The 19,954-nt window shown below is 47.0% G+C and overlaps 1 long non-coding RNA gene across 3 annotated transcripts; it reads right to left on the reverse strand.

Moving 5' to 3' along the window:
* Positions 1–1,409: 1,409 nt before the first annotated feature.
* Positions 1,410–19,726, reverse strand: LOC138416965 (uncharacterized). Of its 3 annotated transcripts, XR_011247923.1 has the most exons (4): positions 19,568–19,726; positions 9,641–9,775; positions 3,656–3,830; positions 2,282–3,561 (listed from the first exon to the last, which is right to left on the reverse strand). It is a non-coding gene; the product is annotated as an uncharacterized lncRNA (long non-coding RNA). The 3 variants fall into 3 exon arrangements; XR_011247922.1 differs by lacking the exon at positions 19,568–19,726 and having other exon boundaries at positions 1,410–3,561; positions 9,641–9,952; XR_011247921.1 differs by lacking the exons at positions 2,282–3,561; positions 3,656–3,830; positions 19,568–19,726 and adding an exon at positions 7,233–8,775 and having other exon boundaries at positions 9,641–9,913.
* Positions 19,727–19,954: the final 228 nt, after the last annotated feature.

Raw genomic sequence — 19,954 nt, forward strand, 5'->3', positions numbered from 1 at the left:
TAAAGGGCTGGACAGTAGATGTGTTTTCAGCTTTCTGAGCCATACAAACCACATTGTAGCTACTTTATCTCCAGCTTGAAGCAGCCACAGACGTTAAGTAAACAATAAAGCATGGCCGTGTCCAATATAACTTTATCTACAAAAGCAGGCCTCAGGCAGAATTTGGCCCACAGACTGTGGTTTGCACAACCCCCCTTATATTTACATGATGCCTTTGCAGCTTACCCAGCACGTCAGCTCCAGCCACTACCACTGGGCCATGGGTCACTTTTAGCCAGCTCAGGGGTGGACCCCTTTAACAGGAGGGAAACCCAGAACAGCTGGGGCCCAGGAGAGGAGCTGGGATTGGATGAAGGGAAGTTGAAGGCCCACTTAGATCCCCCACATTGTCAGAACCTGAGAGCCAGTGGGACAAAGCCAGGAATGAGGTGGGGTGTTTCATCCATCAGCAAACAGTGGAAAAGGGCCTGTCTCTCTCTCCATCATCTCAGCTAACGGTGAGGGTATTCTGCCAGGTTCTGACCTGTGCTGATGCTGGGGATCATGGATGGGGGCAAAAAATTCTTCCCAGGGGCAAGAGTCCAGATCTTCTCCCAGTGTGGGACCTGCTTCCTGGCTGTGTGAGCTCAGAGCACTCACTCCCCGGGCAGCACAGTTGGAAACAGGGGGCTCCTCCCTGGAGTCACACTTCCTTCATGCTTCGAAGAGCTTCCCTCCCAATTCAGCAGTCTGCTCTCTCTACCCAAGGAGATTGGGTCAAGGTGGCCACGTGTGGAGTCTCCCCTTAGGGAAAGCTCCAAGCATTATTTTCATGCCCTAATTCTCCCAGAACTTTTGTCCAGCTTGGGCTTCTGTCTGGACGGAGGTCCCTGGAGAAGAAACAGGACTTCTAAACCGTCTTGGGCGCTGAGGTCCTTAGCTAAGGCAGACAAAGACCTCGGGAAATGACTCAAACTCCAGGAAGGAAGTTTAAAAAAAAAAAAAGAGGGAGCTCATTTAAAGCGAGAACAAAAAAAAAAAAAAAGAGAGAGAAAGAAAGGCAAGCTAACATAACAAGGAAGGCACATGACATCAGCACCATTTTCCTAGCAGTGATGCCAGCCCCCAACCGGACTTGCTGGGTGAACTTGGCCATGCGATGTGGGGGATGGAGTGGTTGAAGGTCCTTTCTGGGAAGGTAGGAGAGGTGACTCCCTTGGTGCACTGTTATCTTTGTCGACTGAAAAAAAAAAAAAGAACCACCTAAAAGCTGAGAATTGAATTCTATTTAGGGCCAAAACTGAAGACTTAAGCTCATATGACAGCATCTCAGGTCACTCTGAGGGCCTGCTCTGAAGAGGTAAGAGAGGATCCAGGTTATATAAGCATTTTTGCAACAAAAACTAGATAGTTGGACTATCAGAAGATTACTTTTGAAATCCAGATACTTCAATTTAATGAATTGAGTACTTTTCTGTGTATGGGACAAAGGAGCCTAGCAGGCTACAGTCCATGGGGTCACAAGAGTGGGACACAACTTAGCGACTAAACCACCACCACCACTGTGTTTGGGAAGATGCAAGAGTCTGGGCTCAGTATGGACCTCAGCCGCCTGAGTCAGAGTCCCAGCACCTCAGCTACCCGGAGTTGGTGTCCCAGCACCTCCCTAGTGTCCCAGCGCCTCAGCCACCTGAGCCGGTGTCCCAGCGCCTCAGCCGCCTGAGCCAGAGTCCCAGCACCTCAGCTACCCGGACCCGGTGTCCCCGTGCCTCAGCTACCTGGACCCAGTGTCCCAGCACCTCCCCAGTGTCCCAGCGCCTCAGCTACCTGAGCCAGTGTCCCAGCGCCTCAGCTACCTGGACCCGGTGTCCTAGCACCTCCCCAGTGTCCCAGCACCTCCCCAGTGTCCCAGCGCCTCAGCTACCTGAGCCAGTGTCCCAGCACCTCAGCTATCCGGAGCTGGTGTCCCGGCGCCTCGGCTACCCGGAGTCGGTGTTCCAGCACCTCAGCTACCTGAGCTGGTGTCCCAGCGCCTCAGTTAACTGGACCCGGTGTCCCAGCACTGCCCCAGTGTCCCAGTGCCTCACCTACCCGGAGCCGGTGTCCCGGCGCCTCAGCTACCTGAGCCAGTGTCCCGGCGCCTCAGCTACCCGGAGCATGTGTCCCGGCACCTCAGCTACCTGGAGCATGTGTCCTGGCGCCTCAGCCACCTGAGCCAGTGTCCCAGCGCCTTAGCTACCTGAGCCAGCATCCTGCACTTCTCCCTTCTTCATCCCCTCGCAGTGCATGGTTAGGGCGGCTGCAGTGGCTGATGGCTCAAAGGCCACAATGTCCTTTATTTACTGACAGGGCAGGTGACCTTCTTGGTACATGTCTCTTACTTGGGGTTGAAGCGTCACTTACCCAGAGGGAGGGGCACATAGTGTAAGTGAAACTGTAATTTTCATCAGCTGAGCCCATGAAACTAGCTCTCAGCTTGAGAAACAGGACATCCCCTGGAGGCCGTGGCATGGTGGTCCCCAACTCACACAGTGTGGATGGTGACTGGGTGACTGTGATTAGGTCTGTGGAGGCACCCAGGAGAGTGACCACCCTGCCCCTGTCTGCGGGGCCCAGGTGTTGGACGTGGGTGACTCAACTATGTGTCGACACTGTGTCCCACTCCTTGAAGATACCACTGTTCTTAAATCCATTCATTCTATCGAGGAGTTTTGGTTATTTGGGGATTTTTTTGTGTGTGATCAGGGAGGGATGCATGGCTCTAGAGGCACCTTAACCACTGTGCCTCCTTAACAAGGGTGAGTCCCCAAGGGGGGCCGTGGCATCACCAGCTCCCAGATGCCCTGTCCCTTCCTTCTGCAGGAGAGGCGGGGGGAGAGGAGAGTGGTGCAGGCATGGGCTCCTTCCTCGTCTTGCACTGGACCAGCTCCGCATCCACTGACCTCTTACACCCCCCAAAGGTCCTTCTTGAGCCCCTGCCTCCGTCCCAGTCACTGCAGTCTGACACCTCACTACATCACGGGGTCTTGACATGAAATAGACAACATTGCCCTCCAGGAGCTCACAGACAGGTTAAGAAAATCAAAACAGAGTTTGAGAGATACAATTGGAGAAACTGTGGCTAGAGTCTCGAGGAGGATGGGAAGGAGGTACATCAGGGAAATCCCAGAGTCTCAGATCTGAGCCGGGTTTCAAGGGATCACGCAGATGTTCACCAGGACACACCTGCCTCACTCAGGACCAGAAACAGCACAGAATTCTGGATTCAGAATCAGGTCCAACCTTTGGAGTAAAAAGAGGGTTGAGACGGCAGACTCAACCATGCTCCTTCCACTCAAAGGCAAGCCCACCTTTGGGCTGCTGCTGCAGGGTGAGAGGTGCAGGTGAGGAGCAGAGTTGAGCCACGGCACCTGGGACCTCAATCCTGACTGGTGTTCTGGCAGTCTGATGTCCAGGGGCTGTGCTCGGCCTCCGCCTCAAGACGCCACCAATAGACGGTCCTGTGTGTCCATCATGAGCCCTCTCGCTGGCTGGGTGGCTTTTCCTGCCATCTTTTCTCCTCCCTGGAAGGTGTTCACCCACCTGTGACACAAAAACACTAAATAATCTCACCCTCAAGGACACCCATGCAAATGGTCCCCAAGCCCAGGCCCACATTGATTTCCTGTGTGCTCACCTGGGGGAGCTCAGAGGACAGAGTTCTGCAGACACAAATCTGGAGGGCCTTTTCTGTGATGGTTTCTGTGTCATATGAGGGCCTCCTTCCCCCCACAGCTCGGAGTCAACTTGTGGAGGATGCCAGTGCCCATGTGATTCCCAAGCAGGATCTCATAGCTCCCACAGAGGTGCTTCTGTTTGTGGATGGATATCAAATTCAGTTGTTCAAAATGGGAGACCAAAAGGAGGGATATTTTTATGTGGCCATGATGCTGACGTCACTCTCTCTGTAATTCAACCTTTAAGTAATTGTCTCTTCTCTAAAGGAGAGGGTGGCTTAGAGCTGTAGGAAACTGTTGTGGGTAGGGAGAGAAGCTGGAATGAGGCTCCAGCCACCTCAGCTTTGGAGAGGATCAATAATAGCACATCTGGTGAGGGACAGGGAGGCCTGGAGTGCTGCAGTCCATCGTATCGCAGAGTAGGACATGACTTGGCAACTGAACAATAACAACAACAACCTATTCTTTGCGCTTCCCAGTGGCAATCGTGGTAAAGAACCTGCCTGCCAAGCCATGAGAAGTAAGAGATTTAAGTTCGATCCCTGGGTCTGAAAGACCCCCTGAAGGAGGAAATAGCAACCCACTCCAGTATTCTTGCTTGGAGAATTCCCACAGACAGAGGAGCCTGGCAGGCTTCAGTCCATGGCATCGCAAAGAGCTGGACACGACTGAAACAACCTAGCATGCATTCATTCTGAAAAACTACCAAGTTTTAAAAATCGCATATAAACATAGGTATGTGATTTGAAATTCTAGAAAAATTTTAAAAGATACAAAGAAGCGAGCTCCTTTTCTCGTCCAGAGCTTGGTCTTAGTCTCTGAGGCCCTGGCTGGAGCGAATGTTCCCAGGACAACGGTTCTCTCTTCGAAGATAAACATCTCCATATATGTGCAGTCCTGTCCTGCCCTAGCTCTGTCACTTAGAAACATGTCTTGGAGTTGTCCCTTATCAGCCCCACAGCCTTGACCCTTCTTCCCAAGCGTCATCCATGATCTAGTCTAGCACATTCCTCCTCCAGACCCTGAGAACTGCCTGTTTATCTGGCGGGGGAGGAGGGTGTCTGTTTTCCTACAGAGAGTTTGCTGTTTTTCTTACTGAAACGTAATACAAGTTTACAAAGTCACCACTGTGTGTGTGTGTGTGTGTGTGTGTGCACTTTTGCTTCTATTTGCCTTTGGACTGCATTTCTGGCATTGCTTTATTTCCAGAAAATTCTAATTTTTATCTAATTAGAAATTTTTACCCATGTTTTTTATTAATGACATTGAATTTGTGCCATGCTTGAAAGTGAAAGTCATTCAGTTGTGTCCGACTCTTTGTGACCCCATGGACTATGCAGTCCATGGAACTCTCCAGGCCAGGATACTGGAGTGGGTAGCCTTTCCCTTCTCCAGGGAATCTTCCCAACCCAGAGATTAAACCCAGGTCTCCTGCATTGTGGGCAGATTCTTTACTGGCTGAGCCACAAAGTAAGCCCAAGAATATTAGAGTGGGTAGCCTATCCCTTCTCCAGGGGATTTTCTCTACCTAGGAATCGAACCGGGGTCTCCTGCATTGTAGGCAGATTCTTTACCAACTGAGCTATGAGGGAAGCCCTGCTTAGATAGTTATGCTTACCCCACACCCATTAAAAAAAATGCTTCAGTGTTTCCATATTTTCAGTAGTTTTACACTATTTCTTTTTACTTAAAGTTTTATTTTACATCTAGAATATATTTTAAAGAATGGAGTAAGTGAGAGATCCAGTTTAATATTTTTCCAGATAGTCATCTAGGTGTCTAATTTCATTTAAGGACCAAATCCTCCTGCTCTATCTATTTTAAATGCTATCTTTTTTATAAACTAAAGTCTAATGCTATTTGGGTCTATCTGTGTATGGGGTTCCGTTCCCTGGTCCATGTGTCTCTTCACCCCTACAAACACCACAGTGTTTACACCCTGCGGCTGCAGTATTTCAGGGCATCTGGACTTATGTGTCTGAATCTCCTCGTGATCTGACTTTTCCCATTTTAATTCACTCTTCCTCTTTTTGGTAGGAACTTCCCATAGATAAAAGTCAGCTTATCTTGTTGAAACCAAATGATCTTTCTATTTTTATTTAGACAGCAGTCAACATATAGATTAACTGGAGAAGTTTCCAGTTGATGATAAGGAGTTATCAAATCCCAGAAGACAGGACATGCGGTCAGAGTATCCTTTTTTCTTTGCTATTTAAGTTTTTGTCAGAAGGAACATGCACTTTATTTTTTTCTATGGTGTTTTTAAATCTTTCTGTAGTGCTATCATAATTGGAATGTTTTTTCATTTTATTTTCTGGCTGGTTTTAGGTTTTATAAAGTTACTGATTTTTGCAAAGTAAACATGTAACCAGACACCTGACTGGTCGGCTTGTTACTTCTAATAATTGTTTAGTTGATTCTCCTCGTCTTTCATACAGAATCCAGCCCATCTTCAAAATGCAATGATCACACCTCCTGTCTCACAGGTCTGAACTCAGTACGCTCCCCTGGTGAATCACCCTAAAAGGATCTTCAAGAGTATGGCACATGACATGGTGTCCTCATAGAGCTGTCCTGTTCCAGGCTTTAATGGAAAAGTTTCCAGCTTCTCACCACTAAGCACGTTTTTTATCACAGTTTTATCATGTGGTGAAAGTAAATGTCTACTATTGAATCGATTTTAAAAATCAGAAACACATTGAACTTTAGCAAACATTTCCTTGACCTCAAAGGAAATGATGGTACATCTTCCTCCCCTTTGCCTAAGCAGAAGATATGCTGGCAGAGCCCCATTCATATCTCCTTCTTGTGGGCAAGCCATCTGCCATCTGCCATCTGCAGAGAATGTGGTTGGCCAAGGGCTCGCAGCTGCCCCCCACCCTGGGAATGGCCCTCAGCAACCCCCCCCCCCGGGGGGCCCTTTCCCCCAGAGATCCCTGGAAGGCAGGGGCCCACAGTCTTGCTGGTCTGTAAGGGTGACAAGAAGCCCGACTTCTGCCCTCCTGATGAGGCTGGCAAGGTGGTATAAATCACGCTCCAGAGCCCCAGCTGGACCTGAGGGACCCCTCTTGGCCTTGTTGCTCCCTGCCTGCACCCACCCCCTCAGCCTTCTCCTGGGACCTCCCTGCTGGAAGCACCTGCTAGGAATTCTTGCTTCAGGCTCTATGTCCAGGGAACCCACTGTGGGCAGGCTTAGAGAAAGTTGTAGGAATGGTAACTGATGTTCTGCTGCTGCTGCTGCTGCTAAGTTGCTTCAGTCGTGTCCGACTCTGTGCAACCCCACAGACGGCAGCCCACCAGGCTCCCCGGCCCTGGGATTCTCCAGGCAAGAACACAGTGTTCTAACCGGATCCAAATTGCATTTTGAGGGGGGAACCCTAGTTGGTGGGATTTACTATCTTTAATGCATTCCTTGGTTGTATTTGCTAACATTTCCCTTATGATGTTTCCATCAATAATCATAAGGAGATCCATTTCTAATTTTCTTCTTGTGTTTTCTCAGGATCTGCTTTCACAGGTATTGAATAAAAATACACGTGAAGTTTTCTTTTTTTAATTGACTTAGAACATTTTAAATGGCACTGAAATGGCCTGTTATTTGAATTTGAAAGTTTTACCAATTTCAAAGAATTTGTCTGGACCGGGGTGGGGAGGCATAGGCCTTTACTGACTATCTCAGTTGCTCCTTGGTAGCCCATCTGGTTAGATGTTCTATTCCTTTGAGGTCAGAAATATTTTTTTCTAGATAAGAACAAACACAAATTCTCTGTGTATTTCTAGAGTAACACCCATTCTATTCACTCATATGGAGTTAAAATATTCTCTCAAAATTGTTTTTCTTTCCTCAGCTCCTATGGTTAGTTTCTCATCTCATGTATACGTTTCCTTTCTGTGCTTGCTTATCCTCCTGCTGTGAGAGTAGCTTCGTTGTGTGTTTGTTTGTTTGTTTGTTTTTTGTCTTTTGTATGTGAAAATGCAAATAGTACAGAAAAGAACAAAGTAAAAACCACCCCAAATCTCGTCCCTCTGAGATGATACTATTAATAATTTGGTGGGAATGTCTCTGGTAGTCCAGTGGTTAGGAATCTACCTTGCAATGCAATGGATGCAGGTTCAATCCCTGGTCAGCGAGCTAAGCCCACACAGCAAAGCTACTGAGCCCAGGAGCTCTAGAGCCCACGTTCCACAACTAGAGAAGGTCCAAAAACCACAATGAAGAGCCCAAGCACTGCAACAAAACCCCAGCGCAGCCAAAATAAAGTAAAATCATCATGATGACTTGGTGACTTCTCTTCATTATCCGTCTAGGCTTCCATGCCTGCAGATAGATGCGGTCAACACGAGCTGGAAGATACCGATGCTATTCTCACTGTAGCCTCCATTCATATGTAAAAGAGGAGCATTTTGTTTTGTTTTTCTCTTTTCTTCTCATTTCCCTTCTCTCTCTCTCACACACACACATACATAGACTTTCACTAAATTCCAAAGTTAGTGAGTTAGTCTCCAACGTTGTTGTTTGGGGTTCTTAGTGCTTTTGTTTCTTCAAAGTTGGGGGTCCCTGACACTCATTTTCCTTGTTGTTTTCGTTGATTTGGAGAGAGCAGGACATAGTGAAGAAAGCTGAGTGCCGAAAAATTGATGCTTTTGAACTGTGGTGTTGGAGAAGACTCTTGAGAGTCCCTTGGACTGCAAGGAGATCCAAACAGTCCTTTCTGAAGGAGATCAGCCCTGGGATTTCTTTGGAGGGAATGATGCTAAAGCTGAAACTCCAGTACTTTGGCCACCTCATGTGAAGAGTTGACTCATTGGAGAAGACTGTGATGCTGGGAGGGATTGGGGGCAGGAGGAGAAGGGGATGACCAAGGATGAGATGGCTGGATGGCATCATGGACTCAATGGACGTGAGTCTGAGTGAACTCTGGGAGATGGTGATGGACAGGGAGGCCTGGCATGCTGCGATTCATGGAGTCGCAAAGAGTCGGACACGACTGAGCGACTGAACTGAACTGAACTGAAGGACACAGCTGCTGTTATTCTGACATCTTCACAGGGAAGACTCTTGCATCCATCCTCATGGCTACTATAACAAATTAACACAAATTTAGTGTCGGAAAACAACACAGGCATGTTGACGTACTGTTCAGGGAGTTAAAACCAAGATGTGGGCAGGGCTGTGTTTCCTCCCGAGTCTCCAGGAGAACGACCTCCTTGTCTACCCAGCTTCTAGATGTGTGCATTGCACAGCTCAGGGCTCTTCCATCCTTTCAGAGCCAGTCATGGGGATTCAGTGTTTCTCCATCCATGTCGTCCTCACTCTGACCTCCACCCCCCCACACACACACCTCCCTCTCTCACTTATAAGGACCCTTGTGATGCCACTGCACCCTCTGGTTTATCCACATTATTAAACTCCCCACCATGTGATCAGCTGATCAGCAACCTTAATTCACCTGCAGTGCTCACCCCCTTGCCATGTAACAAGACTCCCAGGTAAGGGCGTCCCGATGAAGGTGTCCTTCTCTTGGAGCCTTATTTGCTGACAATAATTCCCAAACACTTTTCCCCAAATCTACTCGCTCACATCCTGGGATTTAACCCCATGCCCTGACATATACTGAGCTGCATTTGGCAGCCGGTGTGAGCAGGGGACCCATCAGAGACATGATAGGGGAGGAACACAGTCCAGAGGGACTGACCTTCCCAGGTCTGAGATTTGCACAAAAGGGGAAGCCCCCCCTCCCAGACAGAAGGTTTGCTTGGGCCTCCCTCTCCTTGAACCCCCTCAACACCCATATTAGGTCTCTATTTTCCTCACACCCACGGTGAAGGGACTGAGGTCCACAAAGGTTCAGGGTCATGGAGACGCCGCCAGGAATAGAGAGTCTGGGCTCACAGCCCCCACATCCTGAGTTCCCCACTGTGCTGGAAATACCCTGGGAACTTACCTCCGGAGGACGTGGCCGGAAACCGCTCCTCTTCCCTAATCAAGCCTCTCAGCCAGTCTCCAAATACGGCAGGGGGCAGGGACGCACTCACAGGTTCTCTTACAAGAGGAAGTGTCCTCTCAGATTGCCAGGTCTCTGTATATAGCACAGAGCAGGGGGTGAGGCCAGGCCCCCGCCCCCCACACCATCCGACATCCAGTGCTGTGCTCAGGGCAGGCGGGGGTGGGGGCACCCAGCTTGCTCACCCATCCAGCAGGAAAGCACTGAGCTCCCAAAGTAGTTACTTGCTGATAACACAGTCCCGTCTGCTACAGAGGAAGACAGCCAGTGCCTTTCTGAGGTGGGGGAACCAGGGAGATGCACCCACCCAGGGGTCCACCCTGCAGCCAGCCATGCCTCGAAAGTCACGCCCCCAAGGACGGACCCCTCTCAGCTCTGCCCTTGGCCTCCTTGTCTGTCTCTGCCCATGGAGATGCCACCTTCCACTTTTTTTTTAAGCTACTCACTGTTTATAGCTTAAATACCAGGCATCATGCTAAAAACATCAGTGATCCTATGGTTTCCTTTCATCTAAACAGTGAAGGTGGGATATTCTCAGAAGGCAGAGCTGTGGGAAAGATACTCAAAAAAACTGAACCCTGAAGTCATAGAAGTCTCCCCATCATTACGGAATGACACTCAGTCATTGGGAGGTGCTGCCCAAATGGAAGGTTCTGTACAGACACACGGTTAACAATCTCAGAAAAATTTAGAGATGATCACCTGGCAGAAACCTGTTCCCAGCTCATCTCTGAGAACCAAGGCTGACCCTGGAGGCACTGCCCCCTTATATCCCTGTGCCTGGGGCTCTACCCTTTAGTGGGCTGCTTCCGCTGTCTCCCCAAAGAGCAAGGAGTCATAGAAAGGGGCCATTCCACTCAGAGCCTGTGTCCCCACCTCTAGGTCATGCTCTGGACCTGGGGCTGGGTGGGCTCTTGCCTGGCCGGGCCATCCTTATAGAGGAATAGCCCTGGGTGTGTGCATTCTGACCCTCAAAGGGTAACCACAGCTGTTTGCAGGGTGTTTGTGGGCAGGATCTGCACATGTAGGCATGAGGTAGGAGATAGATGGGCCTCTGGACCGGACAGCTGGTGTTTGTCAAACAGTGTGAGATTGCAGCTTTGTTCTCCCCCAGACACTCTAAGAACAAAGCTAGAGGCAGAAGCTGAGCTCTACTGAAGTAAAGCGATAAGATGATCACTCCTAAGGCCAAAGAAACTTCCCTGACTGCCCAGGCACAAAAAGACTCTTTGGGGATCAAAAAGGAGGGGGCACCACCCCACAATCAGTGATGCCAAGACTCCCATAGGCGTCTATGGTGGAATCCATCTTAGCAAAAAGATGCACACTGCTGTTGGGCTGGGTCCTAGAAGAGGTCAGATGTGGGAAAAGAAACAAGATAACTGGTCAAAGGGAAACAAAGACCCAGAAGAACTGACCTGTATAAGTGATAGAACCCCCTCTTCACCACCTCTCCCTCTTTAGGGAGGAGACATACCCTCTCTCTCACCAGGTGTATATTTCTGCCTTGATTCTGTCTTAAATAAACTATTTCTCTGTATGCTTTCCCACATGTTAGGCTGTACCTCTGATAATAAACTTTGAATTTGTTTCTAGTGTTTGCCTCCTTGAGACATTCTTGCCTTCAACCAGGAGAAAAAGCCAGGAAACTTTACATCTAGCCTCTGGCTCTTGATGGCCTAGTGGCTAGGATTCCGGGTTTTCATTCAGGCTACCCAGGTTCAGTTTCTGGGCAGGAAACTAAGATCTGCTTTCAGGACCACTCACTGCTGTCTCTCCTTGAGACCCAGCAGGCTGACTGTCACGCAGGTGCACATGAGAGCCCAGGTGCAGGAAAGCTGGGATTGAGAAGGGCAGGGAGGCCATGGGCCAGGTCAGGTTCCACCCAGAAATGTGGAGGGAGGGGTCTCGCAGATCTATATTCAGTCCTGAGTTCCTAGAACATTAGGAAGGCAAACTTTTAAAGGTAGCAAGATAATCCATGTTTTATTCAACAGTTTGCTAGCTCGAGTTAAGAATTTTAAATATTTAAGCCTTCAGTAAATTGCCTGACCATCTCTGGGGCCAGCTGAGAACAAGGTGGCCGGGGGGGTCAGGAGTGTGTGATGGGAGCTCAGAGGGGTGTTGGGGTTCAGAAACCCCAGAGCACACCTGACAAGCTTGCCCAGGCTGGTGGGCACTGGGCCCTGGTGGCAGCCCCTGCTCCCCAGGAGTTCACCTCCCCAGTTCTGGAAACCACCTTGGCTTTTGATTCGGTGGTAACATAGTGGGTTTGAGAGACAGTTTTGCTCAGAAACGTCACTGTGAGTGAGAAAGCCGGCATCTCCAGAGCTAAGAGGAGAGTTACTCTGCGCAAACCAGCTGGAGCTGATGATCATGGGGCACAGGATCAAGATAGGTCTCTGGGACTGATGCATGAGGCCTGGAGGCTGCGATCTCAGGAGTGGCCAAGTCCATAGTAGCTGCAGACCTCTGCCTCCGACAGAACTTCCAGGATGACTCAGGGTTATCAACAGCGCCCATGTGGTCCCTCCATTTTTGGATGGCTCAACCTCGCTTTGTCTAGTCCTATTTGAAAACAACTCACTTCTGGACTTCCCTGGTGATACAGTGGATAAGAATCCACCTAGCAATGCAGGGGACACGGATTCGATCCCTGGTCTGGGAAGATTCCACATGCCGCGGAGCAACTAAAGCCTGTGTGCCATGACTACTGAAGCCTTTGTGCCCAGAGCCTGTGCCCTGCAACAAGAGAAGGCACTGCAATGAGGAACCTGTGCGCCACAATGAAGGGCAGACCCCGCTCACCAAAGAGCCTTCAAGCAGCAATGAAATCCCAGTGCCACCAAAAAAAAAAAACCTAACTCATAAGACTGACAAAGATAAATAGCATATGATATTGCTTATAAGTAGCATTAAAAAAAACACACACAAGTGGATTTATTTTCAAAGCTGAAAGAGACTCACAGACTCAGAAAACAAACCAAAGGAAAAAGGAGGGTGAGGAGAGGAATAATTTAGGAGTATAAGATTAACATATACACACTACTGTATATAAAATAGATAACCAACAAGGACCTACTGTATAACACAGGGAACTATATATTTTGTAATAACTTATAAGGGAAGAGAATCTTAAGAATATCTATGTTTATTTATATTCACATATAACTGAATCACCTTGCTGTATACCTGAATCTAATGTGATACTGTAAATCAACTATACTTCAAATAAAACACACACACACAGCTCACTTCATGGAAAATCTTCCCTGATGGTGGAACTCAGCCCGGTGTCTTCATGGAAACACATTCCCTTCTGTGAACGTTTCTTGTGTGATTGACACGTTTCCCCCGGATCCCTTTTAGTCCACTAATTCTGTAGCCAAGGCCGTGACTTCTTGGTTGAACTAAAGTTACTGAATCAACAAGACAGAATCACATTGATTTCATAGCCTCATGCCTCACATTTTAGGAATGTTCCCACTGGGAAATGTGTCAGAGGCTCTCAAACACTGGTGTGCATGAGAATGACTAGAGTGGGTCCTTCAGAGGAGAAGCCTGGCCTCCGCCTCAGTCTGCATGTCCAGGCAGATGCCTGGCACCTGCAGGTCCAATCAGTACTGCAGGGGATTCTGACCGAAGCCACCTGGGGACAACGCAGGGAAATGCTGGTGACAGCAGCACCAGCAGAGCTTATACGGTGTCCAGAGGGAGGGGGTGGGGGCACGTCTGGGGGACAAAGATCTGTGCTTTTGAAGGGAGGTGAAAGGAGGAAGTTTGTACTGGGTAACAAAGGATTATTTGGTTCTAAAGTAAGTGCTAAGATTAAAGATTTCAGAAGCATTTAAGTCTCATCACCTAAGTTCATAAAGATACTCAAAACCAACTTGAAACAACAAATCTATTAGACATTGGTGGACAGACCATGGTTCCAACAGCAAGGAGGGCATTCTGCAACAGTCTGGGTCAGCTTGGACGTTCATCCCTCCTGACTCGAGCCTCTGGATGGAACCACAGCCCCAGCCAACACCTTGACAGCAGCCTGGGGGCCCTGAGCAGACTCCTAATCACAGACAAAGAGGAAAGGATCAACATATGTTGCTGGGTTAAGTTTGTGGTCACTTGCTACCCAGTTGGGTTCAGTTCACTCACTCAGTCATGTCCAACTCTTTGCGACCCCATGGACTGTGCAGCACGCCAGGCCTCCCTGTCTGTCACCAACTCCTGGAGTTTACTCAAACTCATGTCCATTGAGTAGGTGATGCCATCCAACCATCTCATCCTCTGTCATCCCCTTCTCCTCCCACCTTCAATCTTTCCCAGTATCAGGGTTTTTTCAAATGAGTCATTTCTTCAAATCAGGTGGCCAAAGTATTAGAGTTTCAGCTTCAGCATCAGTCCTTCCAATGAATATTCAGGACTGATTTCCTTTAGGATGGACTGGTTGGATCTCCTTGCAGTCCAAGGGACTCTCAAGAGTCTTCTCCAGCACCACAGTTCAAAAGTATCAATTCTTCGGCACTCAGCTTTCTTTATAGTCCAACTCTCACATCCATAAATGGAAAAACCGTAGCTTTGACTAGACAGACATTTGTTGGCAAAGTAACGTCTCTGTTTTTTAATATGCTCTCTAGGTTGGTCATAGCTTTTCTTCTAAGGAGCAAGTGTCTTTTAATTTCATGGTTGCAGTCACCATCTGCAGTGATTTTGGAGCCCCCCAAAATAAAGTCTGCCACTGTTTCCACTGTTTCCCCATCTATTTGCCATGAAGTGATGGGACCAGATGCCATGTTCTTAGTTTTCTGAATGTTGAGTTTTAAGTCAACTTTTTCACTTTCCTCTTCACTTTCATCAAGAGGCTGTTTACTTCTTCTTTGCTTTCTGCTGTAAGGGTGGTGTCATCTGCGTATCTGAGGCTATTGATATTTCTCCCGGCAATCTTGATTCTAGCTTGGTGCTTCATCCAGTCCAATGTTTCTCATGATGTACTCTGCATATAAGTTAAATAAGCAGGGTGACAATATACAGCCTTGATGTACTCCTTTCCCTGTTTGGAACCAGTCTGCTGTTCCATGTCCAGTTCTAACTGTTGCTTCCTGACCTGCATACTGATTTTTCAGGAGACAGGTCAGGTGGTCTGGTATTCCTATCTCTTTCAGAATTTTCCACAGTTTATCATGATCCACACAGTCAAAGGCTTTGGCATAGTCAATAAAGCAGAAATAGATGTTTTTCTGGAACTCTCTTGCTTTTTTGATGATCCAGCGGATGTTGACAATTTGATCTCTGGTTCCTCTGCCTTTTCTAAATCCAGCTTGATCATCTGGAATTTCACAGTTCACGTACTACTGAAGCCTGGCTTGGAGAATTTTGAGCTTTACTAGCGTGTGAGATGAGTACAATTGTGGGGTAGTTTGAGCATTCCTTGGCTTTGCCTTTCTTTGGAATTGGAATGAAAACTGACCTTTTCCCATCCTGTGGCCACTGCTGAGTTTTTCGAATATGGTGGCATATTGAGTGCAGCACTTTCAGAGCATTATCTTTTAGGATTTGAAATAGCTCAACTGGAATTCCATCACCTCCACTATCTTTGTTCGTAGTGATGCTTCCTAAGGCCCACTTGACTTCACATTCCAGGATATCTGGCTCTAGGTTGGTGATCACACCATCATGATTATCTGTTTCATGAAGATCTTTTTTGTATAGTTCTTCCGTGTATTCTTGCCACCTCTTCTTAATATCTTCTGCTTCTGTTAGGTCCACACCATTTCTGTCCTTTATCAAGCCCATCTTTGCATGAAATCTTCCCTTAGCACCTCTAATTTTCTTGAAGAGATCACTAGACTTTCCCATTCTATTGTTTCCCTCTATTTCTTTGCACTGATCACTGAGGAAGGCTTTCTTATCTCTCCTTGCTATTCTTTGGAAATCTACATTCAAATAGGTACATCTTTCTTTTTCTCCTTTGCTTTTCACTTCTCTTCTTTTCACAGCTATTTGTAAGGCCTCTCCAGACAGCCATCTTGCTTTTTGCATTTCTTTTTCTTGGGGATGCTCTTGACCCCTGCCTCCTGTGCAGTGTCATGAACCTCCATCCATAGCTCTTCAGGCACTCTGTCTATCAGATCGAATCCCTTGAATCTATTTGTCACTTCCATTTCCACTTTGTAAGTGATCTGATTTAGGTCGTACCTGCATGGTCTGGTGGTCTTCCCTACTTTCTTCAATCAAGTCCAAATTTGGCAATGAGTTCATGGTCTGTGCCACAGTCAGCTCTCAGTCTTGTTTTTGCTGACTGTATAGAACTTCTCCATCTTTGGCTGCAAAGAAAATCATCAATCTGATTTCAGTATTGACCATCTAACGATGTCCACGTGTAGAGTCTTCCCTTGTATTGTTGGAAGAGGGTTTTTGCTATGACAGGTTCATTCTCTTGCCAAAACTCTATTAGCCTTTGCCCTGTTCCATTCTGTATTCCAAGGCCAAATTTGCCTGTTACTCCAGGTACTTCTTGACCTCCTACTTTTTCATTCCAGTCCCCTATAATGAAAAGGACATCTTTTTTGGGTGTTAGTTCTAAAAGGTGTTGTATGTTCTATGTTCTTCATAGAACCATTCAACTTCAGCTTCTTCAGTGTTACTTGTTGGGGCATAGACTTGGATTACTGTGATATTGAATGGTTCGCCTTGGAAACGACCAGAGATCATTCTGTAGTTTTTGAGATTGCATCCAAATACTTCATTTCGGATTCTTTTGTTGACCGTGACGGCTACTCCATTTCTTCTAAGGAATTCTTGCCCACAGTAGTAGATATAATGATCATATGAGTTAAATTCACCCATTCCAGTCCATTTCCTAAATTGTCTGATTCCTAAAATGTTCACTCTTTCCATCTCCTATTTGACCACTTCCAATTTGCCTTGATTCATGGACCTAACATTCCAGGTTCCTATGCAATATTGCTCTTTATAGCATCAGACTTTACTTCCATCACCAGTCACATGCACATCTGGGTGTTGTTTTTGCTTTGGCTCCGTCTATTTATTCTTTCTGGAGTTATTTCTCCACTAATCTCTGGTAGCACATTGGACACCTACCAACCTGGGGAGCTCATCTTTCAGTGTCCTATATTTTTGCCTTTCATACTGGTCATGGGGTTCTCAAGGAAAGTATACTGAAGTGGTTTTCCATTCCTTTCTCCAGTGGACCACGTTTTGTCAGAACTCTCCACCATTACCCGTCCGTCTTGGGTGGCCCTACATGGGCCTACTGGGCCACTTGTCACCCAGTGAGGGAGAACATCTGTTTCCTCTTTGGAGAACTCTAGAGGAACATCTCTTTTTTTGGTCTGGTTTTGTTTTTTTGATAAAAAAATTTTTTTATAAATAAAAGACAATAGCTGAAACATGGAAATCACCTAAATGTCCATTGATAAATGAATGGATAAAGAAGGTGGGGTACATATATACAATGGAATCCTACTCAGCCATGCAAAGAATGAAATAATGCCATTTGCAGCAACGTGGATGGAACTAGAGATGATCATACTAAGTGAGGTAAGTCGGAAAGAGAAAGACCAATACCATATGATATCACTCACACACGGAATCTAAAACATGGCACAAATAAACACATCTACAGAACAGAAACAACTTCACAGACATAGACTATAGACTTGCGGTTGCCAAGGTGGGGCCAGGGGAGGACCAGAAGTTTGGGATTAGCAGATGTAAAGTATTACATATATAGGATGGATAGACAGCAAGGTCTTACAGTATAGCACAGGAAACTGTTCAATATGCCATGATAAACCATAACGGAAAAGAATATAAAAAAGAATGTTTATGTGTGTGTAACTGAGCTACTTTGCTATACAGTGGAGATGGGCACAACACTGTAAACCAATGATACTTCAGTTGGGCTTCCTTGGTGGCTCAGATGATGAAGAATCTGCCTGTGATGCAAGAGACCTGGGTTCAATCCCCGGGTTGGGAAGATCCCCTGGAGGAGGGCATGGCAACCCACTCTAGTATTCTTGCCTGGAGAATCCCATGGACAGTGGAGCGTGACAGGTTACACTCCATGGGGCTGCAAAGTGTCAGACATGACTGAATGATTAACGCTTTCATTTTTTACTTTAATAAAAAAAATAAATAAAGTTAAAAAAAAGAATTAAGCATGTGTCCTGCCTTTTCTATATTACCTGTACATTAAGGTAACACAATAGTTGATTATATGAAAATATTGTAGCTATTAAATGAGATAGTAATAATAGAGTTAAAATACCATTATTTTGTTGCCCCTAATCAAATAATAGCAATGACCATCAATGGCTATTAACAAAGCAAAAAAAAAAAAAAAACCAGCTGGACTGGGGAAGAGAGACAAGTGGGCATTCTATACCTCCTGAGAGAAGGACACCACACTTCCCACAAAGGGTCATTGCAAACAAATAACCAAGCAAATAAAGCCATTCCTGTGGCTGATCAAGCCAGAAGATCTAGCTACTACCTTGCAGACCATACAGGGGCTGAAGAGACATGGGGAAAACACACACACACACACACACACACACGCATACACACGCACACCATGGAGACGGAGCCAACAAATCCAGACCATAGAAAACTGCAGGACAAGTAACTGGATTCTTTCACCAAGTAGAGAGAGGAACCTACAGATGAAAAGAGGCTCAAGAGATGTGTCAGCCAACTGTCGTTCTGCACAATATTTGGATTTTCATTTGAACAAGCTATAAAAATGGCCCATAAGAAATTTAGGGTAATTGGGAACCCTAATTGGATATTTGAAAATGACAATTTTTAGGTAGGCTCATGCTATTAGACTCTATACATTAAAAGATTCTTACTTGCTGGAGATATTTTATGAAATATTTGCAGATAAACTATTATCCTTTCCAGGATTTGATCCCAGTGGGCTGGGGGGATGGGTGCGATACAGCAGAAATTGGGCTGACTGCAAGGAACCTCTGAAGCTGGGAGATAGGCACCCGGAGGTCATTATATTATTAATTTGTATTACATCATTCCCTTGATACTAATATGTGATTGAAAATGTCCTTTTTTAAAAGTCAAAATTGCTAAGAAAGACCTGGAAGGCATTGTCCTATAGGACTAGAGTTCAAGGGACTGATGTTTTTTCCCCATGAAAACTTTTCCCGGCATGTTGTCATTGAAATGCAGGAAAATTTGTCCTGAAGGAACAAATTTCTGAGGTCAGGTACCCTGAACACATTCATTGCATGAAATGAGGAGTGGCCAAACGATGGCTTCAGTGCAGAATTAGGTAATGATTGTGAAAAAGGTCCTCTCCCTTTCCAATGGCTGGTAACTTCTTTAATGTAATTGTTCTGACTTTTATAACGCCTGTTGAGTAACAGCGCATCTCTACAAAACCTCACTTTGGAATGAAGGGAGCTTTTGTTAAAATAAAGAGATGTTTGGGAAATGCAATGTTCGTTTGGGTTTGAAGCTAAGTGCTGAGTCAAGTGCTGATCGCTGTCAGCTCCAGCACTGAACAGAAGCTGCCTCTGGGATGGGCTGAGGCGCCCGGCACTGTGACTGAGGTCAGGGCCCCAGGTGAGCGGAGGGCAGAGGAAGGATACAGAATGGGGGTCTGGGTGTCAGTTTGGCTCCAGAGCCCATGGGGGTGGAGACTGATCCAAAAGTTCCGTGGCACAATTTGATCCCCATGTTACCCTCCTGTTTCCTGAAACAGCAGTAATTTTACCTCTGATGTTATCTAGGCCTACGGACCACTCTGGATGCCAAGTTCAGGGGCCCATCCCCATCCCCTAGGGGACCCCAACCACCGCTCAACCACGTGCCTTGCAGCATGCCTACCTGGCTGGACACTGGGCTCCCTCACTTGTGCATCACCTCTCACAGCCCTGGATGCCCGGTGAGGCCAAGTCAGGTTAAGGAGCCTTCTTGAGGGGGCCGGGGCTCAGCTCCATATCAGAAAGACAGACCTGAACACTCTGGTCACTGCTTTGTTGTGTCTATTTATCTCCACGGCAACGCTGGGGTACCCAAGCACTGCCTTGTTTACAGACAGGAGACTAAGTGCATGGGAACTAGGTTCTTATGCCGAGGCCATAGACGAGGTGGACTTTGAACTCCAGGTCCTCATACAACCCCTGGGGACCGCAACTCCTGAAGCAAGAGGCCTAGCATCAGGAGCAGACAGGGTTGGACAAGCTGAAGTGGTCACCACGCTGGTGGAGACAG

This window comes from Ovis canadensis, chromosome 13, assembly GCF_042477335.2.
Source record: "Ovis canadensis isolate MfBH-ARS-UI-01 breed Bighorn chromosome 13, ARS-UI_OviCan_v2, whole genome shotgun sequence".
Classification (NCBI taxonomy): Eukaryota; Metazoa; Chordata; class Mammalia; order Artiodactyla; family Bovidae; genus Ovis; species Ovis canadensis.